This window comes from Styela clava, chromosome 5 (assembly GCF_964204865.1).
Source record: "Styela clava chromosome 5, kaStyClav1.hap1.2, whole genome shotgun sequence".
Taxonomy (NCBI): Eukaryota; Metazoa; Chordata; class Ascidiacea; order Stolidobranchia; family Styelidae; genus Styela; species Styela clava.
The window spans coordinates 4,207,151-4,230,011 of NC_135254.1; the positions used below are offsets into that span (position 1 = coordinate 4,207,151).

At 40.5% G+C, this 22,861-nt stretch overlaps 30 non-coding genes across 30 annotated transcripts; all 30 read left to right on the forward strand.

Annotated features, from left to right (window-relative positions):
* Positions 1 to 16: 16 nt before the first annotated feature.
* Positions 17 to 180, forward strand: LOC144423482 (U1 spliceosomal RNA). Its single transcript, XR_013475976.1, has one exon. It is a non-coding gene; the product is annotated as a U1 spliceosomal RNA (small nuclear RNA).
* A 588-nt stretch (positions 181 to 768) lies between these two features.
* LOC144423402 (U1 spliceosomal RNA) lies at positions 769 to 932 on the forward strand. The gene has a single exon (XR_013475896.1). It is a non-coding gene; the product is annotated as a U1 spliceosomal RNA (small nuclear RNA).
* A 588-nt stretch (positions 933 to 1,520) lies between these two features.
* On the forward strand, positions 1,521 to 1,683 carry LOC144423419 (U1 spliceosomal RNA). The gene has a single exon (XR_013475913.1). It is a non-coding gene; the product is annotated as a U1 spliceosomal RNA (small nuclear RNA).
* A 682-nt stretch (positions 1,684 to 2,365) lies between these two features.
* LOC144423242 (U1 spliceosomal RNA) lies at positions 2,366 to 2,528 on the forward strand. The gene has a single exon (XR_013475736.1). It is a non-coding gene; the product is annotated as a U1 spliceosomal RNA (small nuclear RNA).
* Positions 2,529 to 3,115: 587 nt separating this feature from the next.
* LOC144424202 (U1 spliceosomal RNA) lies at positions 3,116 to 3,278 on the forward strand. Its single transcript, XR_013476566.1, has one exon. It is a non-coding gene; the product is annotated as a U1 spliceosomal RNA (small nuclear RNA).
* A 601-nt stretch (positions 3,279 to 3,879) lies between these two features.
* On the forward strand, positions 3,880 to 4,042 carry LOC144423226 (U1 spliceosomal RNA). The gene has a single exon (XR_013475720.1). It is a non-coding gene; the product is annotated as a U1 spliceosomal RNA (small nuclear RNA).
* A 584-nt stretch (positions 4,043 to 4,626) lies between these two features.
* LOC144423134 (U1 spliceosomal RNA) lies at positions 4,627 to 4,790 on the forward strand. The gene has a single exon (XR_013475628.1). It is a non-coding gene; the product is annotated as a U1 spliceosomal RNA (small nuclear RNA).
* Positions 4,791 to 5,380: 590 nt separating this feature from the next.
* LOC144424080 (U1 spliceosomal RNA) lies at positions 5,381 to 5,543 on the forward strand. Its single transcript, XR_013476444.1, has one exon. It is a non-coding gene; the product is annotated as a U1 spliceosomal RNA (small nuclear RNA).
* A 589-nt stretch (positions 5,544 to 6,132) lies between these two features.
* LOC144423281 (U1 spliceosomal RNA) lies at positions 6,133 to 6,295 on the forward strand. The gene has a single exon (XR_013475775.1). It is a non-coding gene; the product is annotated as a U1 spliceosomal RNA (small nuclear RNA).
* A 589-nt stretch (positions 6,296 to 6,884) lies between these two features.
* Positions 6,885 to 7,047, forward strand: LOC144423182 (U1 spliceosomal RNA). Its single transcript, XR_013475676.1, has one exon. It is a non-coding gene; the product is annotated as a U1 spliceosomal RNA (small nuclear RNA).
* Positions 7,048 to 7,653: 606 nt separating this feature from the next.
* On the forward strand, positions 7,654 to 7,817 carry LOC144423135 (U1 spliceosomal RNA). The gene has a single exon (XR_013475629.1). It is a non-coding gene; the product is annotated as a U1 spliceosomal RNA (small nuclear RNA).
* Positions 7,818 to 8,405: 588 nt separating this feature from the next.
* Positions 8,406 to 8,568, forward strand: LOC144423420 (U1 spliceosomal RNA). Its single transcript, XR_013475914.1, has one exon. It is a non-coding gene; the product is annotated as a U1 spliceosomal RNA (small nuclear RNA).
* A 694-nt stretch (positions 8,569 to 9,262) lies between these two features.
* On the forward strand, positions 9,263 to 9,425 carry LOC144423243 (U1 spliceosomal RNA). Its single transcript, XR_013475737.1, has one exon. It is a non-coding gene; the product is annotated as a U1 spliceosomal RNA (small nuclear RNA).
* A 590-nt stretch (positions 9,426 to 10,015) lies between these two features.
* Positions 10,016 to 10,178, forward strand: LOC144423421 (U1 spliceosomal RNA). The gene has a single exon (XR_013475915.1). It is a non-coding gene; the product is annotated as a U1 spliceosomal RNA (small nuclear RNA).
* Positions 10,179 to 10,872: 694 nt separating this feature from the next.
* Positions 10,873 to 11,035, forward strand: LOC144423244 (U1 spliceosomal RNA). Its single transcript, XR_013475738.1, has one exon. It is a non-coding gene; the product is annotated as a U1 spliceosomal RNA (small nuclear RNA).
* A 590-nt stretch (positions 11,036 to 11,625) lies between these two features.
* On the forward strand, positions 11,626 to 11,788 carry LOC144423422 (U1 spliceosomal RNA). Its single transcript, XR_013475916.1, has one exon. It is a non-coding gene; the product is annotated as a U1 spliceosomal RNA (small nuclear RNA).
* Positions 11,789 to 12,482: 694 nt separating this feature from the next.
* LOC144423245 (U1 spliceosomal RNA) lies at positions 12,483 to 12,645 on the forward strand. Its single transcript, XR_013475739.1, has one exon. It is a non-coding gene; the product is annotated as a U1 spliceosomal RNA (small nuclear RNA).
* Positions 12,646 to 13,234: 589 nt separating this feature from the next.
* LOC144423193 (U1 spliceosomal RNA) lies at positions 13,235 to 13,397 on the forward strand. The gene has a single exon (XR_013475687.1). It is a non-coding gene; the product is annotated as a U1 spliceosomal RNA (small nuclear RNA).
* Positions 13,398 to 13,986: 589 nt separating this feature from the next.
* On the forward strand, positions 13,987 to 14,149 carry LOC144423752 (U1 spliceosomal RNA). Its single transcript, XR_013476169.1, has one exon. It is a non-coding gene; the product is annotated as a U1 spliceosomal RNA (small nuclear RNA).
* A 576-nt stretch (positions 14,150 to 14,725) lies between these two features.
* Positions 14,726 to 14,888, forward strand: LOC144423340 (U1 spliceosomal RNA). Its single transcript, XR_013475834.1, has one exon. It is a non-coding gene; the product is annotated as a U1 spliceosomal RNA (small nuclear RNA).
* A 589-nt stretch (positions 14,889 to 15,477) lies between these two features.
* Positions 15,478 to 15,640, forward strand: LOC144423096 (U1 spliceosomal RNA). The gene has a single exon (XR_013475591.1). It is a non-coding gene; the product is annotated as a U1 spliceosomal RNA (small nuclear RNA).
* A 589-nt stretch (positions 15,641 to 16,229) lies between these two features.
* Positions 16,230 to 16,392, forward strand: LOC144423764 (U1 spliceosomal RNA). Its single transcript, XR_013476170.1, has one exon. It is a non-coding gene; the product is annotated as a U1 spliceosomal RNA (small nuclear RNA).
* A 576-nt stretch (positions 16,393 to 16,968) lies between these two features.
* On the forward strand, positions 16,969 to 17,130 carry LOC144423250 (U1 spliceosomal RNA). Its single transcript, XR_013475744.1, has one exon. It is a non-coding gene; the product is annotated as a U1 spliceosomal RNA (small nuclear RNA).
* A 562-nt stretch (positions 17,131 to 17,692) lies between these two features.
* LOC144424137 (U1 spliceosomal RNA) lies at positions 17,693 to 17,855 on the forward strand. Its single transcript, XR_013476501.1, has one exon. It is a non-coding gene; the product is annotated as a U1 spliceosomal RNA (small nuclear RNA).
* A 579-nt stretch (positions 17,856 to 18,434) lies between these two features.
* On the forward strand, positions 18,435 to 18,596 carry LOC144423251 (U1 spliceosomal RNA). Its single transcript, XR_013475745.1, has one exon. It is a non-coding gene; the product is annotated as a U1 spliceosomal RNA (small nuclear RNA).
* A 562-nt stretch (positions 18,597 to 19,158) lies between these two features.
* LOC144424138 (U1 spliceosomal RNA) lies at positions 19,159 to 19,321 on the forward strand. The gene has a single exon (XR_013476502.1). It is a non-coding gene; the product is annotated as a U1 spliceosomal RNA (small nuclear RNA).
* Positions 19,322 to 19,900: 579 nt separating this feature from the next.
* LOC144423465 (U1 spliceosomal RNA) lies at positions 19,901 to 20,063 on the forward strand. Its single transcript, XR_013475959.1, has one exon. It is a non-coding gene; the product is annotated as a U1 spliceosomal RNA (small nuclear RNA).
* Positions 20,064 to 20,652: 589 nt separating this feature from the next.
* LOC144423373 (U1 spliceosomal RNA) lies at positions 20,653 to 20,814 on the forward strand. The gene has a single exon (XR_013475867.1). It is a non-coding gene; the product is annotated as a U1 spliceosomal RNA (small nuclear RNA).
* Positions 20,815 to 21,374: 560 nt separating this feature from the next.
* LOC144423309 (U1 spliceosomal RNA) lies at positions 21,375 to 21,537 on the forward strand. The gene has a single exon (XR_013475803.1). It is a non-coding gene; the product is annotated as a U1 spliceosomal RNA (small nuclear RNA).
* A 589-nt stretch (positions 21,538 to 22,126) lies between these two features.
* Positions 22,127 to 22,289, forward strand: LOC144424158 (U1 spliceosomal RNA). The gene has a single exon (XR_013476522.1). It is a non-coding gene; the product is annotated as a U1 spliceosomal RNA (small nuclear RNA).
* Positions 22,290 to 22,861: the final 572 nt, after the last annotated feature.

Sequence of the window (22,861 nt, forward strand, 5' to 3'; positions counted from 1 at the left end):
CCAATCGTCACAAATCATACTTACTTGACGAGGCAGTCAACCGCGATCACGAAGATGGTTCTGCCTAGGCGAGGTTTAGTCATTGCACCTAGAGTAAATTGACCCTAGCGATTATCCGAAATGTGGATAACTCGGTCGTATAATTTCTGCTAGTGGGGACTGCGTTCGCGCTATCACTTTTATATATTTGCTCACGACCAATATCCTGTTGGCTTACGTGTTAGGTCAATGAGCGGCCACGTTGCTTTCATTAGTTGTGGCCGTATTGATCCTCGTTTGGGTGTGTTATATTTTTCATGACCAATCTTACAATCCATTTATTTATATTATTCCATGACATGCCTTACCATTATCCAAGTTATCCCTTTATCCAACCGTCTCTAGATTGATTCCTTATTTGCAGTTCCACATTCAGATTGTGTTGCCATTGATTGAGCGATAGAATGAGCGCCAAGATTTGGAAGTATCATTTTTTGCTGTCCAAGGTACGTATCGGGGCTGTGGCTCTTTGTTTATAGTTTAGTATTTCAAACCCTGGCTCTTTGCTATTTCTTGTAAAGTTGTTCAGCTTCATTCTGCATCGGATGGCAAAGAACTCGCGATGTATCACATAAAAGATTTGAACGCAATGAATCGTATTCTACGTTACTGACAGACGAATCAATTAAAATTGCAACTTTTGCGTATATCGTTTTTATTGTTGAGAACTTCTTCTCAACATTTAGCATAGGACATTCATTCATGATGCGCAACCAATCGTCACAAATCATACTTACCTGACGAGGCAGTCAACCGCGATCACGAAGATGGTTCTGCCTAGACGAGGTTTAGTCATTGCACCCAGACTAAATTGACCCTAGCGATTATCCCAAATGTGGATAACTCGGTCGTGTAATTTCTGCTAGTGGGGGCTGCGTTCGCGCTATTCCTTTTATATATTTGCTCTCGACCAATATCCTGTTGGCTTACAAGTTAGGTCAATGAGCGGCCACGTTGCTTTCATTAGTTGTGGCCGTATTGATCCTCGTTTGGGTGTGGTATATTTCTCATGAACAATCTTACAATCCATTCATTGATATTATTCCATGACATGCCTTGCCATTATCCAAGTTATTTCCTTTATCCAACCGTCTCTAGATTGATTCCTTATTTGCAGTTCCACATTCAGATTGTGTTGCCATTGATTGAGCAATAGAATGAGCGCCAAGATTCGGAAATATCATTATTCTCTGTTTAAGGTACGTATCGGAGCTGCGGCTCTTTGTTTATAGTTTAATATTTCAACCCCTGGTTCTTGCTATTTCTTGTAAAGTTGTTCAGCTTCATTCTGTATCGGATGGCAAAAAACTCGCAATGTATCACATAAAAGATTTAAACGCAATGAATCGTATTCTATGTTACTGACAGACGAATCAATTAAAATTGCAACTTTTGCACATATCGTTTTTATTGTTGAGAACTTCTTCTCAACATTTAGCATAGAACATTCATTCATGATGCGCAACCAATCGTCACAAATCATACTTACCTGACGAGGCAGTCAACCGCGTTCACGATGGTGGTTCTGCCTAGGCGAGGTTTAGTCATTGCACCCAGACTAAATTGACCCTAGCGATTATCCCAAATGTGGATAACTCGGTCGCGTAATTTCTGCTAGTGGGGACTGCGTTCGCGCTATCTCTTTTATACATTTGCTCACTACCAATATCCTGTTGGCTTACGAGTTAGGTCAATGAGCGGCCACGTTGCTTTTTCTGCTAGTGGGGACTGCGTTCGCGCTATCCCTTTTATACATTTGCTCACTACCAATATCCTGTTGGCTTACGAGTTAGGTCAATGAGCGGCCACGTTGCTTTCATTAGTTGTGGTAGTAGTGTGTTATATTTCTCATGACCAATCTTACAATCCATTTATTTATATTATTCCATGACATGCCTTGCCATTATCCAAGTTATTTATACCTTTATCCAACCGTCTCTAGGTTGATTCCTTATTTGCAGTTCCACATTCAGATTGTGTGGCTATTGATTGAGCAATAGAATGAGCGCCAAGATTCGGAAATATCATTATTCTCTGTTTAAGGTACGTATCGGAGCTGCGGCTCTTTGTTTATAGTTTAATATTTCAACCACTGGTCCTTGCTATTTCTTGTAAAGTTGTTCAGTTTCATTCGGCAATCGGATGGCAAAGAACTCGCGATGTATCGCATAAAAGATTTGAACGCAATGAATCGTCTTCTACGTTACTGACAGACGAATCGATTAAAATTGCAACTTTTGCACATATCGTTTTTATTGTTGAGAACTTCTTCTCAACATTTAGCATAGAACATTCATTCATGATGCGAAACCAATCGTCACAAATCATACTTACCTGACGAGGCAGTCAACCGCGATCACGAAGGCGGTTCTGCCTAGGCGAGGTTTAGTCATTGCACCCAGACTAAATTGACACTAGCGACTATCCCAAATGTGGATAACTCGGTCGTGTAATTTCTGCTAGTGGGGACTGCGTTCGCGCTATCCCTTTTCATATATTTGCTAACTACTAATAATCCTGTTGACTTTCGAGTTAGGTCAATGAGCGGCCGCGTTGCTTTCATTAGTTGTGGCCGTATTGATCCTCGTTTGGGTGTGTTATATTTTTCATGACCAATCTTACAATCCATTTATTTATATTATTCCATGACATGCCATTATCCAAGTTATCCCTTTATCCAACCGTCTCTAGATTGATTCCTTATTTGCAGTTCCTCATTCAGATTGTGTTGCCATTGATTGAGCAATAGAATGAGCGCCAAGATTTGGAAGTATCATTGTTTGCTGTCCAAGGTACGTATTGGGGTCGTGGCTCTTTGTTTATAGTTTAATATTTCAAACCCTGGCTCTTTGCTATTTCTTGTAAAGTTGTTCAGCTTCATTCTGCCATCGGATGGCAAAGAACTCGCGATGTATCACATAAAAGATTTGAACGCAATTAATCGTATTCTACGTTACTGACAGACGAATCAATTAAAATTGCAACTTTTGCACATATCGTTTTTATTGTTGAGAACTTCTTCTCAACATTTAGCATAGAACATTCATTCATGATGCGCAACCAATCGTCACAAATCATACTTACCTGACGAGGCAGTCAACCGCGATCACGAAGATGGTTCTGCCTAGGCGAGGTTTAGTCATTGCACCTAGACTAAATTGACCCTAGCGATTATCCCAAATGTGGATAACTCGGTCGTGTAATTTCTGCTAGTGGGGACTGCGTTCGCGCTATCCCTTTTATATATTTGCTCACGACCAATACCCTGTTAATACCCTGTTGGCTTACGAGTTAGGTCAATGAGCGGCCACGTTGCTTTCATTAGTTGTGGCCGTATTGATCCTCGTTTGGGTGTGGTATATTTCTCATGAACAATCTTACAATCCATTCATTGATATTATTCCATGACATGCCTTGCCATTATCCAAGTTATTTCCTTTATCCAACCGTCTCTAGATTGATTCCTTATTTGCAGTTCCACATTCAGATTGTGTTGCCATTGATTGAGCAATAGAATGAGCGCCAAGATTTGGAAGTATCATTGTTTGCTGTCCAAGGTACGTATTGGGGCTGTGGCTCTTTGTTTATAGTTTAATATTTCAAACCCTGGCTCTTTGCTATTTCTTGTAAAGTTGTTCAGCTTCATTCTGCATCGGATGGCAAAGAACTCGCGATGTATCACATAAAAGATTTGAACGTAATGAATTGTATTCTACGTTACTGACAGACGAATTAATTAAAATTGCAACTTTTGCGCATATCGTTTTTATTGTTGAGAACTTCTTCTCAACATTTAGCATAGAACATTCATTCATGATGCGCAAACAATCGTCACAAATCATACTTACCTGACGAGGCAGTCAACCGCGATCACGAAGGCGGTTCTGCCTAGGCGAGGTTTAGTCATTGCACCCAGACTAAATTGACACTAGCGATTATCCCAAATGTGGATAACTCGGTCGTGTATTTTCTGCTAGTGGGGACTGCGTTCGCGCTATCCCTTTTCATATATTTGCTAACTACTAATAATCTTGTTGACTTTCGAGTTAGGTCAATGAGCGGCCGCGTTGCTTTCATTAGTTGTGGCCGTATTGATCCTCGTTTGGGTGTGTTATATTTTTCATGACCAATCTTACAATCCATTTATTTATATTATTCCATGACATGCCTTACCATTATCCAAGTTATCCCTTTATCCAACCGTCTCTAGATTGATTCCTTATTTGCAGTTCCACATTCAGATTGTGTTGCCATTGATTGAGCAATAGAATGAGCGCCAAGATTTGGAAGTATCATTTTTTGCTGTCCAAGGTACGTATTGGGGCTGTGGCTCTTTGTTTAATATTTCAAACCCTGGCTCTTTGCTATTTCTTGTAAAGTTGTTCAGCTTCATTCTGCATCGGATGGCAAAGAACTCGCGATGTATCACATAAAAGATTTGAACGCAATGAATCGTATTCTACGTTACTGACAGACGAATCAATTAAAATTGCAACTTTTGCGTATATCGTTTTTATTGTTGAGAACTTCTTCTCAACATTTAGCATAGGACATTCATTCATGATGCGCAACCAATCGTCACAAATCATACTTACCTGACGAGGCAGTCAACCGCGATCACGAAGATGGTTCTGCCTAGGCGAGGTTTAGTCATTGCACCCAGACTAAATTGACCCTAGCGATTATCCCAAATGTGGATAACTCGGTCGTGTAATTTCTGCTAGTGGGGGCTGCGTTCGCGCTATCCCTTTTATATATTTGCTCTCGACCAATATCCTGTTGGCTTACAAGTTAGGTCAATGAGCGGCCACGTTGCTTTCATTAGTTGTGGCCGTATTGATCCTCGTTTGGGTGTGGTATATTTCTCATGAACAATCTTACAATCCATTCATTGATATTATTCCATGACATGCCTTGCCATTATCCAAGTTATTTCCTTTATCCAACCGTCTCTAGATTGATTCCTTATTTGCAGTTCCACATTCAGATTGTGTTTTTCCATTGATTGAGCAATAGAATGAGCGCCAAGATTCGGAAATATCATTATTCTCTGTTTAAGATACGTATCGGAGCTGCGGCTCTTTGTTTATAGTTTAATATTTCAACCCCTGGTTCTTGCTATTTCTTGTAAAGTTGTTCAGCTTCATTCTGTATCGGATGGCAAAAAACTCGCGATGTATCACATAAAAGATTTAAGCGCAATGAATCGTATTCTACGTTACTGACAGACGAATCAATTAAAATTGCAACTTTTGCACATATCGTTTTTATTGTTGAGAACTTCTTCTGAACATTTAGCATAGAACATTCATTCATGATGCGCAACCAATCGTCACAAATCATACTTACCTGACGAGGCAGTCAACCGCGATCACGAAGACGGTTCTGCCTAGGCGAGGTTTAGTCATTGCACCCAGACTAAATTGACCCTAGCGATTATCCCAAATGTGGGTAACTCGGTCGTGTAATTTCTGCTAGTGGGGACTGCGTTCGCGCTATCCCTTTTATATATTTGCTCACGACCAATATCCTGTTGGCTTACGAGTTAGGTCAATGAGCGGCCACGTTGCTTTCATTAGTTGTGGCCGTATTGATCCTCGTTTGGGTGTGGTATATTTCTCATGAACAATCTTACAATCCATTCATTGATATTATTCCATGACATGCCTTGCCATTATCCAAGTTATTTCCTTTATCAAACCGTCTCTAGATTGATTCCTTATTTGCAGTTCCACATTCAGATTGTGTTGTCATTGATTGAGCAATAGAATGAGCGCCAAGATTTGGAAGTATCATTGTTTGCTGTCCAAGGTACGTATCGGGGCTGCGGCTCTTTGTTTATAGTTTAATATTTCAACCCCTGGTCCTTGCTATTTCTTGTAAAGTTGTTCAGCTTCATTCTGCATCGGATGGCAAAAAACTCACGATGTATCACATAAAAGATTTGAACGCAATGAATCGTATTCTACGTTACTGACATACGAATCAATTAAAATTGCAACTTTTGCACATATCGTTTTTATTGTTGAGAACTTCTTCTCAACGTTTAGCATAGAACATTCATTCATGATGCGCAACCAATCGTTACAAACCATACTTACCTGACGAGGCAGTCAGCCGCGATCACGAAGGCGGTTCTGCCTAGGCGAGGTTTAGTCATTGCTCCCAGACTAAATTGACCCTAGCGATCATCCCAAATGTGGATAACTCGGTCGTGTAATTTCTGCTAGTGGGGACTGCGTTCGCGCTATCCCTTTTATATATTTGCTCACTACCAATAATCTTGTTGTCTTTCGAGTTAGGTCAATGAGCGGCCACGTTGCTTTCATTAGTTGTGGTAGTAGTGTGTTATATTTCTCATGACCAATCTTACAATCCATTGATTTATATTATTCCATGACATGCCTTGCCATTATCCAAGTTATTTATACCTTTATCCAACCGTCTCTAGATTGATTCCTTATTTGCAGTTCCACATTCAGATTGTGTTGCCATTGATTGGGCAATAGAATAAGCGCCAAGATTTGGAAGTATCATTGTTTGCTGTCCAAGGTACGTATTGGGGTCGTGGCTCTTTGTTTATAGTTTAATATTTCAAACCCTGGCTCTTTGCTATTTCTTGTAAAGTTGTTTAGCTTCATTCTGCCATCGGATGGCAAAGAACTCGCGATGTATCACATAAAAGATTTGAACGCAATTAATCGTATTCTACGTTACTGACAGACGAATCAATTAAAATTGCAACTTTTGCACATATCGTTTTTAATGTTGAGATTGTTGAGAACTTCTTCTCAACATTTAGCATAGAACATTCATTCATGATGCGCAACCAATCGTCACAAATCATACTTACCTGACGAGGCAGTCAACCGCGATCACGAAGATGGTTCTGCCTAGGCGAGGTTTAGTCATTGCACCTAGACTAAATTGACCCTAGCGATTATCTCAAATGTGGATAACTCGGTCGTGTAATTTCTGCTAGTGGGGACTGCGTTCGCGCTATCCCTTTTATATATTTGCTCACGACCAATAACCCTGTTAATAAATACCCTGTTGGCTTACGAGTTAGGTCAATGAGCGGCCACGTTGCTTTCATTAGTTGTGGCCGTATTGATCCTCGTTTGGGTGTGGTATATTTCTCATGAACAATCTTACAATCCATTCATTGATATTATTCCATGACATGCCTTGCCATTATCCAAGTTATTTCCTTTATCCAACCGTCTCTAGATTGATTCCTTATTTGCAGTTCCACATTCAGATTGTGTTGCCATTGATTGAGCAATAGAATGAGCGCCAAGATTTGGAAGTATCATTGTTTGCTGTCCAAGGTACGTATTGGGGCCGTGGCTCTTTGTTTATAGTTTAATATTTCAAACCCTGGCTCTTTGCTATTTCTTGTAAAGTTGTTCAGCTTCATTCTGCATCGGATGGCAAAGAACTCGCGATGTATCACATAAAAGATTTGAACGCAATGAATCGTATTCTACGTTACTGACAGACGAATCAATTAAAATTGCAACTTTTGCGTATATCGTTTTTATTGTTGAGAACTTCTTCTCAACATTTAGCATAGGACATTCATTCATGATGCGCAACCAATCGTCACAAATCATACTTACCTGACGAGGCAGTCAACCGCGATCACGAAGATGGTTCTGCCTAGGCGAGGTTTAGTCATTGCACCCAGACTAAATTGACCCTAGCGATTATCCCAAATGTGGATAACTCGGTCGTGTAATTTCTGCTAGTGGGGGCTGCGTTCGCGCTATCCCTTTTATATATTTGCTCTCGACCAATATCCTGTTGGCTTACGAGTTAGGTCAATGAGCGGCCACGTTGCTTTCATTAGTTGTGGCCGTATTGATCCTCGTTTGGGTGTGGTATATTTCTCATGAACAATCTTACAATCCATTCATTGATATTATTCCATGACATGCCTTGCCATTATCCAAGTTATTTCCTTTATCCAACCGTCTCTAGATTGATTCCTTATTTGCAGTTCCACATTCAGATTGTGTTGCCATTGATTGAGCAATAGAATGAGCGCCAAGATTTGGAAATATCATTATTCTCTGTTTAAGGTACGTATCGGAGCTGCGGCTCTTTGTTTATAGTTTAATATTTCAACCCCTGGTTCTTGCTATTTCTTGTAAAGTTGTTCAGCTTCATTCTGTATCGGATGGCAAAAAACTCGCGATGTATCACATAAAAGATTTAAACGCAATGAATCGTATTCTATGTTACTGACAGACGAATCAGTTAAAATTGCAACTTTTGCACATATCGTTTTTATTGTTGAGAACTTCTTCTCAACATTTAGCATAGAACATTCATTCATGATGCGCAACCAATCGTCACAAATCATACTTACCTGACGAGGCAGTCAACCGCGTTCACGATGGTGGTTCTGCCTAGGCGAGGTTTAGTCATTGCACCCAGACTAAATTGACCCTAGCGATTATCCCAAATGTGGATAACTCGGTCGCGTAATTTCTGCTAGTGGGGACTGCGTTCGCGCTATCTCTTTTATACATTTGCTCACTACCAATATCCTGTTGGCTTACGAGTTAGGTCAAGGAGCGGCCACGTTGCTTTTTCTGCTAGTGGGGACTGCGTTCGCGCTATCCCTTTTATACATTTGCTCACTACCAATATCCTGTTGGCTTACGAGTTAGGTCAATGAGCGGCCACGTTGCTTTCATTAGTTGGGGCCGTATTGATCCTCGTTTGGGTGTGGTATATTTCTCATGAACAATCTTACAATCCATTCATTGATATTATTCCATGACATGCCTTGCTATTATCCAAGTTTTTTCCTTTATCCAACCGTCTCTAGATTGATTCCTTATTTGCAGTTCCACATTCAGATTGTGTTGCCATTGATTGAGCAATAGAATGAGCGCCAAGATTTGGAAGTATCATTGTTTGCTGTCCAAGGTACGTATTGGGGCTGTGGCTCTTTGTTTATAGTTTAATATTTCAAACCCTGGCTCTTTGCTATTTCTTGTAAAGTTGTTCAGCTTCATTCTGCATCGGATGGCAAAGAACTCGCGATGTATCACATAAAAGATTTGAACGCAATGAATCGTATTCTACGTTACTGACAGACGAATTAATTAAAATTGCAACTTTTGCGCATATCGTTTTTATTGTTGAGAACTTCTTCTCAACATTTAGCATAGAACATTCATTCATGATGCGCAACCAATCGTCACAAATCATACTTACCTGACGAGGCAGTCAACCGCGATCACGAAGGCGGTTCTGCCTAGGCGAGGTTTAGTCATTGCACCCAGACTAAATTGACACTAGCGACTATCCCAAATGTGGATAACTCGGTCGTGTAATTTCTGCTAGTGGGGACTGCGTTCGCGCTATCCCTTTTCATATATTTGCTAACTACTAATAATCCTGTTGACTTTCGAGTTAGGTCAATGAGCGGCCGCGTTGCTTTCATTAGTTGTGGCCGTATTGATCCTCGTTTGGGTGTGTTATATTTTTCATGACCAATCTTACAATCCATTTATTTATATTATTCCATGACATGCCTTACCATTATCCAAGTTATCCCTTTATCCAACCGTCTCTAGATTGATTCCTTATTTGCAGTTCCACATTCAGATTGTGTTGCCATTGATTGAGCAATAGAATGAGCGCCAAGATTTGGAAATATCATTATTCTCTGTTTAAGGTACGTATCGGAGCTGCGGCTCTTTGTTTATAGTTTAATATTTCAACCCCTGGTTCTTGCTATTTCTTGTAAAGTTGTTCAGCTTCATTCTGTATCGGATGGCAAAAAACTCGCGATGTATCACATAAAAGATTTAAACGCAATGAATCGTATTCTATGTTACTGACAGACGAATCAGTTAAAATTGCAACTTTTGCACATATCGTTTTTATTGTTGAGAACTTCTTCTCAACATTTAGCATAGAACATTCATTCATGATGCGCAACCAATCGTCACAAATCATACTTACCTGACGAGGCAGTCAACCGCGTTCACGATGGTGGTTCTGCCTAGGCGAGGTTTAGTCATTGCACCCAGACTAAATTGACCCTAGCGATTATCCCAAATGTGGATAACTCGGTCGCGTAATTTCTGCTAGTGGGGACTGCGTTCGCGCTATCTCTTTTATACATTTGCTCACTACCAATATCCTGTTGGCTTACGAGTTAGGTCAAGGAGCGGCCACGTTGCTTTTTCTGCTAGTGGGGACTGCGTTCGCGCTATCCCTTTTATACATTTGCTCACTACCAATATCCTGTTGGCTTACGAGTTAGGTCAATGAGCGGCCACGTTGCTTTCATTAGTTGGGGCCGTATTGATCCTCGTTTGGGTGTGGTATATTTCTCATGAACAATCTTACAATCCATTCATTGATATTATTCCATGACATGCCTTGCTATTATCCAAGTTATTTCCTTTATCCAACCGTCTCTAGATTGATTCCTTATTTGCAGTTCCACATTCAGATTGTGTTGCCATTGATTGAGCAATAGAATGAGCGCCAAGATTTGGAAGTATCATTGTTTGCTGTCCAAGGTACGTATTGGGGCTGTGGCTCTTTGTTTATAGTTTAATATTTCAAACCCTGGCTCTTTGCTATTTCTTGTAAAGTTGTTCAGCTTCATTCTGCATCGGATGGCAAAGAACTCGCGATGTATCACATAAAAGATTTGAACGCAATGAATCGTATTCTACGTTACTGACAGACGAATTAATTAAAATTGCAACTTTTGCGCATATCGTTTTTATTGTTGAGAACTTCTTCTCATAATTTAGCATAGAACATTCATTAATGATGCGCAACCAATCGTCACAAATCATACTTACCTGACGAGGCAGTCAACCGCGATCACGAAGGCGGTTCTGCCTAGGCGAGGTTTAGTCATTGCACCCAGACTAAATTGACACTAGCGACTATCCCAAATGTGGATAACTCGGTCGTGTAATTTCTGCTAGTGGGGACTGCGTTCGCGCTATCCCTTTTCATATATTTGCTAACTACTAATAATCCTGTTGACTTTCGAGTTAGGTCAATGAGCGGCCGCGTTGCTTTCATTAGTTGTGGCCGTATTGATCCTCGTTTGGGTGTGTTATATTTTTCATGACCAATCTTACAATCCATTTATTTATATTATTCCATGACATGCCTTACCATTATCCAAGTTATCCCTTTATCCAACCGTCTCTAGATTGATTCCTTATTTGCAGTTCCACATTCAGATTGTGTTGCCATTGATTGAGCAATAGAATGAGCGCCAAGATTTGGAAATATCATTATTCTCTGTTTAAGGTACGTATCGGAGCTGCGGCTCTTTGTTTATAGTTTAATATTTCAACCCCTGGTTCTTGCTATTTCTTGTAAAGTTGTTCAGCTTCATTCTGTATCGGATGGCAAAAAACTCGCGATGTATCACATAAAAGATTTAAACGCAATGAATCGTATTCTATGTTACTGACAGACGAATCAGTTAAAATTGCAACTTTTGCACATATCGTTTTTATTGTTGAGAACTTCTTCTCAACATTTAGCATAGAACATTCATTCATGATGCGCAACCAATCGTCACAAATCATACTTACCTGACGAGGCAGTCAACCGCGTTCACGATGGTGGTTCTGCCTAGGCGAGGTTTAGTCATTGCACCCAGACTAAATTGACCCTAGCGATTATCCCAAATGTGGATAACTCGGTCGCGTAATTTCTGCTAGTGGGGACTGCGTTCGCGCTATCTCTTTTATACATTTGCTCGCTACCAATATCCTGTTGGCTTACGAGTTAGGTCAAGGAGCGGCCACGTTGCTTTTTCTGCTAGTGGGGACTGCGTTCGCGCTATCCCTTTTATACATTTGCTCACTACCAATATCCTGTTGGCTTACGAGTTAGGTCAATGAGCGGCCACGTTGCTTTCATTAGTTGGGGCCGTATTGATCCTCGTTTGGGTGTGGTATATTTCTCATGAACAATCTTACAATCCATTCATTGATATTATTCCATGACATGCCTTGCTATTATCCAAGTTATTTCCTTTATCCAACCGTCTCTAGATTGATTCCTTATTTGCAGTTCCACATTCAGATTGTGTTGCCATTGATTGAGCAATAGAATGAGCGCCAAGATTTGGAAGTATCATTGTTTGCTGTCCAAGGTACGTATTGGGGCTGTGGCTCTTTGTTTATAGTTTAATATTTCAAACCCTGGCTCTTTGCTATTTCTTGTAAAGTTGTTCAGCTTCATTCTGCATCGGATGGCAAAGAACTCGCGATGTATCACATAAAAGATTTGAACGCAATGAATCGTATTCTACGTTACTGACAGACGAATTAATTAAAATTGCAACTTTTGCGCATATCGTTTTTATTGTTGAGAACTTCTTCTCAACATTTAGCATAGAACATTCATTCATGATGCGCAACCAATCGTCACAAATCATACTTACCTGACGAGGCAGTCAACCGCGATCACGAAGGCGGTTCTGCCTAGGCGAGGTTTAGTCATTGCACCCAGACTAAATTGACACTAGCGACTATCCCAAATGTGGATAACTCGGTCGTGTAATTTCTGCTAGTGGGGACTGCGTTCGCGCTATCCCTTTTCATATATTTGCTCACGACCAATATCCTGTTGGCTTACGAGTTAGGTCAATGAGCGGCCGCGTTGCTTTCATTAGTTGTGGCCGTATTGATCCTCGTTTGGGTGTGTTATATTTTTCATGACCAATCTTACAATCCATTTATTTATATTATTCCATGACATGCCTTACCATTATCCAAGTTATCCCTTTATCCAACCGTCTCTAGATTGATTCCTTATTTGCAGTTCCACATTCAGATTGTGTTGCCATTGATTGAGCAATAGAATGATCGCCAAGATTTGGAAGTATCATTGTTTGCTGTCCAAGGTACGTATCGGTGCTGCGGCTCTTTGTTTATAGTTCAATATTTCAATCCCTGGTCCTTGCTATTTCTTGTAAAGTTGTTCAGCTTCATTCTGCATCGGATGGCAAAAAACTCACGATGTATCACATAAAAGATTTGAACGCAATGAATCGTATTCTACGTTACTGACAGACGAATCAATTAAAATTGCAACTTTTGCACATATCGTTTTTATTGTTGAGAACTTCTTCTCAACATGTAGCATAAAACATTCATTCATGATGCGCAACCAATCGTCACAAACCATACTTACCTGACGAGGCAGTCAACCGCGATCACGAAGGCGCTTCTGCCTAGGCGAGGTTTAGTCGTTGCACCCAGACTAAATTGACCCTAGCGATTATCCCAAATGTGGATAACTCGGTCGTGTAATTTCTGCTAGTGGGGACTGCGTTCGCGCTATCCCTTTTATATATTTGCTCACGACCAATATCCTGTTGGCTTACGAGTTAGGTCAATGAGCGGCCACGTTACTTTCATTAGTTGTGGCCGTATTGATCCTCGTTTGGGTGTGGTATATTTCTCATGAACAATCTTACAATCCATTCATTGATATTATTCCATGACATGCCTTGCCATTATCCAAGTTATTTCCTTTATCCAACCGTCTCTAGATTGATTCCTTATTTGCAGTTCCACATTCAGATTGTGTTGCCATTGATTGAGCAATAGAATGAGCGCCAAGATTTGGAAGTATTATTGTTTGCTGTCCAAGGTACGTATCGGGGCTGCGGCTCTTTGTTTATAGTTTAATATTTCAACCCCTGGTCCTTGCTATTTCTTGTAAAGTTGTTCAGCTTCATTCTGCATCGGATGGCAAAAAACTCACGATGTATCACATAAAAGATTTGAACGCAATGAATCGTATTCCACGTTACTGACAGACGAATCAATTAAAATTGCAACTTTTGCACATATCGTTTTTATTGTTGAGAACTTCTTCTCAACATTTAGCATAGAACATTCATTCATGATGCGCAACCAATCGTCACAAACCATACTTACCTGACGAGGCAGTCAACCGCGATCACGAAGGCGGTTCTGCCTAGGCGAGGTTTAGTCATTGCACCCAGACTAAATTGACCCTAGCGATTATCCCAAATGTGGATAACTCGGTCGTGTAATTTCTGCTAGTGGGGACTGCGTTCGCGCTATCCCTTTTATATATTTGCTCACTACCAATAATCTTGTTGTCTTTCGAGTTAGGTCAAAGAGCGGCCACGCTGCTTTCATTAGTTGTGGCCGTATTGATCCTCGTTTGGGTGTGTTATATTTCTCATGACCAATCTTACAATCCATTTATTGATATTATTCCATGACATGCTTTGCCATTATCCAAGTTATCCCTTTATCCAACCGTCCTTGCTTGCAGTTCCACATTCAGATTGTGTTGCCATTGATTGAGCAATAGAATGAGCGCCTAGTTTCGGAAATATCGTTATTCTCTGTTTAGGGTACGTATCGGAGCTGCGGCTCTTTGTTTATAGTTTAATGTTTCAACCCCTGGTCCTTGCTATTTCTTGTAAAGTTGTTCAGCTTCATTCTGCATCGGATGGCAAAAAACTCACGATGTATCACATAAAAGATTTGAACGCAATGAATCGTATTCTACGTTACTGACAGACGAATCAATTAAAATTGCAACTTTTGCACATATCGTTTTTATTGTTGAGAACTTCTTCTCAACATTTAGCATAGAACATTCATTCATGATGCGCAACCAATCGTCACAAATCATACTTACCTGACGGGGCAGTCAACCGTGATCACGTAGGCGGTTCTGCCTAGGCGAGGTTTAGTCATTGCACCCAGACTAAATTGACCCTAGCGATTATCCCAAATGTAGATAACTCGGTCGTTTAATTTTTGCTAGTGGGGACTGCGTTTGCGCTATCCCTTTTATATATTTGCTTACGACCAATATCCTGTTAGCTTACGAGTTAGGTAAATGAGCGGCCACGTTGCTTTCATTAGTTGTGGCCGTATTGATCCTCGTTTGGGTGTGGTATATTTCTCATGACCAATCTTACAATCCATTCATCGATATTATTCCATGACATGCCTTGCCATTATCCAAGTTATTTCCTTTATCCAACCGTCTCTAGATTGATTCCTTATTTGCAGTTCCACATTCAGATTGTGTTGCCATTGATTGAGCAATAGAATGAGCGCCAAGATTTGGAAGTATCATTGTTTGCTGTCCAAGGTACGTATCGGGGCTGCGGCTCTTTGTTTATAGTTTAATATTTCAACCCCTGGTCCTTGCTATTCCTTGTAAAGTTGTTCAGCTTCATTCTGCATCGGATGGCAAAAAACTCACGATGTATCACATAAAAGATTTGAACGCAATGAATCGTATTCTACGTTACTGACAGACGAATCAATTAAAATTGCAACTTTTGCACATATCGTTTTTATTGTGGAGAACTTCTTCTCAACGTTTAGCATAGAACATTCATTCATGATGCGCAACCAATCGTCACAAACCATACTTACCTGACGAGGCAGTCAACCGCGATCACGAAGGCGGTTCTGCCTAGGCGAGGTTTAGTCATTGCACCCAGACTAAATTGACCCTGGCGATTATCCCAAATGTGGATAACTCGGTCGTGTAATTTCAGCTAGTGGGGACTGCGTTCGCGCTATCCCTTTTATATATTTGCTCACGACCAATATCCTGTTGGCTTACGAGTTAGGTCAATGAGCGGCCACGTTGCTTTCATTAGTTGTGGCCTTATTGATCCTCGTTTGGGTGTGGTATATTTCTCATGAACAATCTTACAATCCATTCATTGATATTATTCCATGACATGCCTTGCCATTATCCAAGTTATTTCCTTTATCCAACCGTCTCTAGATTGATTCCTTATTTGCAGCTCCACATTCAGATTGTGTTGCCATTGATTGAGCATTAGAATGAGCGCCAAGATTTGGAAGTATCATTGTTTGCTGTCCAAGGTACGTATCGGGGCTGCGGCTCTTTGTTTATAGTTTAATATTTCAACCCCTGGTCCTTGCTATTTCTTGTAAAGTTGTTCAGCTTCATTCTGCATCGGATGGCAAAAAACTCACGATGTATCACATAAAAGATTTGAACGCAATGAATCGTATTCTACGTTACTGACAGACGAATCAATTAAAATTGCAACTTTTGCACATATCGTTTTTATTGTGGAGAACTTCTTCTCAACGTTTAGCATAGAACATTCATTCATGATGCGCAACCAATCGTCACAAACCATACTTACCTGACGAGGCAGTCAACCGCGATCACGAAGGCGGTTCTGCCTAGGCGAGGTTTAGTCATTGCACCCAGACTAAATTGACCCTAGCGATTATCCCAAATGTGGATAACTCGGTCGTGTAATTTCTGCTAGTGGGGACTGCGTTCGCGCTATCCCTTTTATATACTTGCTCACTACCAATAATCTTGTTGTCTTTCGAGTTAGGTCAAAGAGCGGCCACGCTGCTTTCATTAGTTGTGGCCGTATTGATCCTCGTTTGGGTGTGTTATATTTCTCATGACCAATCTTACAATCCATTTATTGATATTATTCCATGACATGCTTTGCCATTATCCAAGTTATCCCTTTATCCGACCGTCCTTGCTTGCAGTTCCACATTCAGATTGTGTTGCCATTGATTGAGCAATAGAATGAGCGCCTAGTTTCGGAAATATCGTTATTCTCTGTTTAGGGTACGTATCGGAGCTGCGGCTCTTTGTTTATAGTTTAATGTTTCAACCCCTGGTCCTTGCTATTTCTTGTAAAGTTGTTCAGCTTCATTCTGCATCGGATGGCAAAAAACTCACGATGTATCACATAAAAGATTTGAACGCAATGAATCGTATTCTATGTTACTGACAGACGAATCAAATAAAATTGCAACTTTTGCACATATCGTTTTTATTGTTGAGAACTTCTTTTCAACGTTTAGCATAGAACATTCATTCATGATGCGCAACCAATCGCCACAAATCATACTTACCTGACGAGGCAGTCAACCGCGATCACGAAGGCGGTTCTGCCTAGGCGAGGTTTAGTCATTGCACCCAGGCTAAATTGACCCTAGCGATTATCCCAAATGTGGATAACTCGGTCGCGTAATTTCTGCTAGTGGGACTGCGTTCGCGCTGTCCCTTTTATATATTTGCTTAGGTCAATGAGCGGCCACGTTGCTTTCATTAGTTGTGGCCGTATTGATCCTCGTTTGGGTGTGGTATATTTCTCAGGAACAATCTTACAATCCATTCATTGATATTATTCCATGACATGCCTTGCCATTATCCAAGTTATTTCCTTTATCCAACCGTCTCTAGATTGATTCCTTATTTGCAGTTCCACATTCAGATTGTGTTGCCATTGATTGAGCAATAGAATGAGCGCCAAGATTTGGAAGTATAATTGTTTGCTGTCCAAGGGTACGTATTGGGGCTGTGGCTCTTTGTTTATAGTTTATTATTTTAAACCCTGGCTCTTTGCTATTTCTTGTAAAGTTGTTCAGCTACATTCTGCATCGGATGGCAAAGAACTCGCGATGTCTCACATAAAAGATTTGAACGCCATGAATCGTATTCTACGTTACTGACAGACGAATCAATTAAAATTGCAACTTTTGCACATATCGTTTTTATTGTTGAGAACTTCTTCTCAACATTTAGTATAGAACATTCATTCATGATGCGCAACCAATCGTCACAAATCATACTTACCTGACGAGGCAGTCAACCGCGATCACGAAGACGGTTCTGCCTAGGCGAGGTTTAGTCATTGCACCCAGACTAAATTGACCCTAGCGATTATCCCAAATGTGGATAACTCGGTCGTGTAATTTCTGCTTGTGGGGACTGCGTTCGCGCTATCCCTTTTATATATTTGCTCACGACCAATATCCTGTTGGCTTACGAGTTAGGTCAATGAGCGGCCACGTTGCTTTCATTAGTTGTGGCCGTATTGATCCTCGTTTGGGTGTGTTATATTTCTCATGACCAATCTTACAATCCATTTATTTATATTATTCCATGACATGCCTTGCCATTATCCAAGTTATCCCTTTATCCAACCGTCTCTAGATTGATTCCTTATTTGCAGTTCCACATTCAGATTGTGTTGCCATTGATTGAGCAATAGAATGAGCGCCAAGATTTGGAAGTATCATTGTTTGCTGTCCAAGGTACGTATTGGGGCTGTGGCTCTTTGTTTATAGTTTAATATTTCAAACCCTGGCTCTTTGCTATTTCTTGTAAAGTTGTTCAGCTTCATTCTGCATAGAACTCGCGATGTATCACATAAAAGATTTGAACGCAATGAATCGTATTCTACGTTATTGACAGACGAATCAATTAAAATTGCAAATTTTGCACATATCGTTTTTATTGTTGAGAACTTCTTTTCAACGTTTAGCATAGAACATTCATTCATGATGCGCAACCAATCGCCACAAATCATACTTACCTGACGAGGCAGTCAACCGCGATCACGAAGGCGGTTCTGCCTAGGCGAGGTTTAGTCATTGCACCCAGGCTAAATTGACCCTAGCGATTATCCCAAATGTGGATAACTCGGTCGCGTAATTTCTGCTAGTGGGACTGCGTTCGCGCTGTCCCTTTTATATATTTGCTTAGGTCAATGAGCGGCCACGTTGCTTTCATTAGTTGTGGCCGTATTGATCCTCGTTTGGGTGTGGTATATTTCTCAGGAACAATCTTACAATCCATTCATTGATATTATTCCATGACATGCCTTGCCATTATCCAAGTTATTTCCTTTATCCAACCGTCTCTAGATTGATTCCTTATTTGCAGTTCCACATTCAGATTGTGTTGCCATTGATTGAGCAATAGAATGAGCGCCAAGATTTGGAAGTATAATTGTTTGCTGTCCAAGGGTACGTATTGAGGCTGTGGCTCTTTGTTTATAGTTTATTATTTTAAACCCTGGCTCTTTGCTATTTCTTGTAAAGTTGTTCAGCTACATTCTGCATCGGATGGCAAAGAACTCGCGATGTCTCACATAAAAGATTTGAACGCCATGAATCGTATTCTACGTTACTGACAGACGAATCAATTAAAATTGCAACTTTTGCACATATCGTTTTTATTGTTGAGAACTTCTTCTCAACATTTAGTATAGAACATTCATTCATGATGCGCAACCAATCGTCACAAATCATACTTACCTGACGAGGCAGTCAACCGCGATCACGAAGACGGTTCTGCCTAGGCGAGGTTTAGTCATTGCACCCAGACTAAATTGACCCTAGCGATTATCCCAAATGTGGATAACTCGGTCGTGTAATTTCTGCTTGTGGGGACTGCGTTCGCGCTATCCCTTTTATATATTTGCTCACGACCAATATCCTGTTGGCTTACGAGTTAGGTCAATGAGCGGCCACGTTGCTTTCATTAGTTGTGGCCGTATTGATCCTCGTTTGGGTGTGTTATATTTCTCATGACCAATCTTACAATCCATTTATTTATATTATTCCATGACATGCCTTGCCATTATCCAAGTTATCCCTTTATCCAACCGTCTCTAGATTGATTCCTTATTTGCAGTTCCACATTCAGATTGTGTTGCCATTGATTGAGCAATAGAATGAGCGCCAAGATTTGGAAGTATCATTGTTTGCTGTCCAAGGTACGTATTGGGGCTGTGGCTCTTTGTTTATAGTTTAATATTTCAAACCCTGGCTCTTTGCTATTTCTTGTAAAGTTGTTCAGCTTCATTCTGCATAGAACTCGCGATGTATCACATAAAAGATTTGAACGCAATGAATCGTATTCTACGTTATTGACAGACGAATCAATTAAAATTGCAAATTTTGCACATATCGTTTTTATTGTTGAGAACTTCTTCTCAACATTTAGCATAGAACATTCATTCATGATGCGCAACCAATCGTCACAAATCATACTTACCTGACGAGGCAGTCAACCGCGATCACGAAGACGGTTCTGCCTAGGCGAGGTTTAGTCATTGCACCCAGACTAAATTGACCCTAGCGATTATTCCAAATGTCGATAACTCGGTCGTGTAATTTCTGCTTGTGAGGACTGCGTTCGCGCTATCCCTTTTATATATTTGCTCACGACCAATATCCTGTTGGCTTAAGAGTTAGGTCAATGAGCGGCCACGTTGCTTCCATTAGTTGTGGCCGTATTGATCCTCGTTTGGGTGTGTTATATTTCTCATGACCAATCTTACCATCCATTTATTTATATTATTTCATGACATGCCTTGCCATTATCCAAGTTATCCCTTTATCCAACCGTCTCTAGATTGATTCCTTATTTGCAGTTCCACATTCAGATTGTGTTGCCATTGATTGAGCAATAGAATGAGCGCCGAGATTTGGAAGTATCATTGTTTGCTGTCCAGGGTACGTATTGGGGCTGTGGCTCTTCGTTTATAGTTTAATATTTTGAACCCTGGCTCTTTGCTATTTCTTGTAAAGTTGTTCAGCTACATTCTGCATCGGATGGCAAAGAACTCGCGATGTCTCACATAAAAGATTTGAACGCAATGAATCGTATTCTACGTTACTGACAGACGAATCAATTAAAATTGCAACTTTTGCACATATCGTTTTTATTGTTGAGAACTTCTTCTCAACATTTAGTATAGAACATTCATTCATGATGCGCAACCAATCGTCACAAATCATACTTACCTGACGAGGCAGTCAACCGCGATCACGAAGACGGTTCTGCCTAGGCGAGGTTTAGTCATTGCACCCAGACTAAATTGACCCTAGTGATTATCCCAAATGTGGATAACTCGGTCGCGTAATTTCTGCTAGTGGGACTGCGTTCGCGCTGTCCCTTTTATATATTTGCTTAGGTCAATGAGCGGCCACGTTGCTTTCATTAGTTGTGGCCGTATTGATCCTCGTTTGGGTGTGTTATATTTCTCATGACCAATCTTACAATCCATTTATTTATATTATTCCATGACATGCCTTGCCATTATCCAAGTTATTCATTTATCCAACCGTCTCTAGATTGATTCCTTATTTGCAGTTCCAGATTCAGATTGTGTTGCCATTGATTGAGCAATAGAATGAGCGCCAAGATTCGGAAATATCATTATTCTCTGTTTAAGGTACGTATCGGAGCTGCGGCTCTTTGTTTATAGTTTGATATTTCAACCCCTGGTCCTTGCAATTTCTTGTAAAGTTGTTCAGTTTCATTCTGCCATCGGATGGCAAAGAACTCGCGATGTATCACATAAAAGATTTGAACGCAATGAATCGTATTCTACGTTACTGACAGACGAATCAATTAAAATCGCAACTTTTGCACATATCGTTTTTATTGTTGAGAACTTCTTCTCAACATTTAGCATAGAACATTCATTCATGATGCGCAACCAATCGTCACAAATCATACTTACCTGACGGGGCAGTCAACCGTGATCACGTAGGCGGTTCTGCCTAGGCGAGGTTTAGTCATTGCACCCAGACTAAATTGACCCTAGCGATTATCCCAAATGTAGATAACTCGGTCGTGTAATTTCTGCTAGTGGGGACTGCGTTCGCGCTATCCCTTTTATATATTTGCTTACGACCAATATCCTGTTAGCTTACGAGTTAGGTAAATGAGCGGCCACGTTGCTTTCATTAGTTGTGGCCGTATTGATCCTCGTTTGGGTGTGGTATATTTCTCATGACCAATCTTACAATCCATTCATCGATATTATTCCATGACATGCCTTGCCATTATCCAAGGTATTTCCTTTATCCAACCGTCTCTAGATTGATTCCTTATTTGCAGTTCCACATTCAGATTGTGTTGCCATTGATTGAGCAATAGAATGAGCGCCAAGATTTGGAAGTATCATTGTTTGCTGTCCAAGGTACGTATCGGGGCTGCGGCTCTTTGTTTATAGTTTAATATTTCAACCCCTGGTCCTTGCTATTTCTTGTAAAGTTGTTCAGCTTCATTCTGCATCGGATGGCAAAAAACTCACGATGTATCACATAAAAGATTTGAACGCAATGAATCGTATTCTACGTTACTGACAGACGAATCAATTAAAATTGCAACTTTTGCACATATCGTTTTTATTGTGGAGAACTTCTTCTCAACGTTTAGCATAGAACATTCATTCATGATGCGCAACCAATCGTCACAAACCATACTTACCTGACGAGGCAGTCAACCGCGATCACGAAGGCGGTTCTGCCTAGGCGAGGTTTAGTCATTGCACCCAGACTAAATTGACCCTAGCGATTATCCCAAATGTGGATACCTCGGTCGTGTAATTTCTGCTAGTGGGGACTGCGTTCGCGCTATCCCTTTTATATATTTGCTCACGACCAATATCCTGTTGGCTTACGAGTTAGGTCAATGAGCGGCCACGTTGCTTTCATTAGTTGTGGCCTTATTGATCCTCGTTTGGGTGTGGTATATTTCTCATGAACAATCTTACAATCCATTCATTGATATTATTCCATGACATGCCTTGCCATTATCCAAGTTATTTCCTTTATCCAACCGTCTCTAGATTGATTCCTTATTTGCAGTTCCAAATTCAGTTTGTGTTGCCATTGATTGAGCAATAGAATGAGCGCCAAGATTTGGAAGTATCATTGTTTGCTGTCCAAGGTACGTATCGGGGCTGCGGCTCTTTGTTTATAGTTTAATATTTCAACCCCTGGTCCTTGCTATTTCTTGTAAAGTTGTTCAGCTTCATTCTGCATCGGATGGCAAAATACTCACGATGTATCACATAAAAGATTTGAACGCAATGAATCGTATTCTACGTTACTGACAGACGAATCAATTAAAATTGCAACTTTTGCACATATCGTTTTTATTGTGGAGAACTTCTTCTCAACGTTTAGCATAGAACATTCATTCATGATGCGCA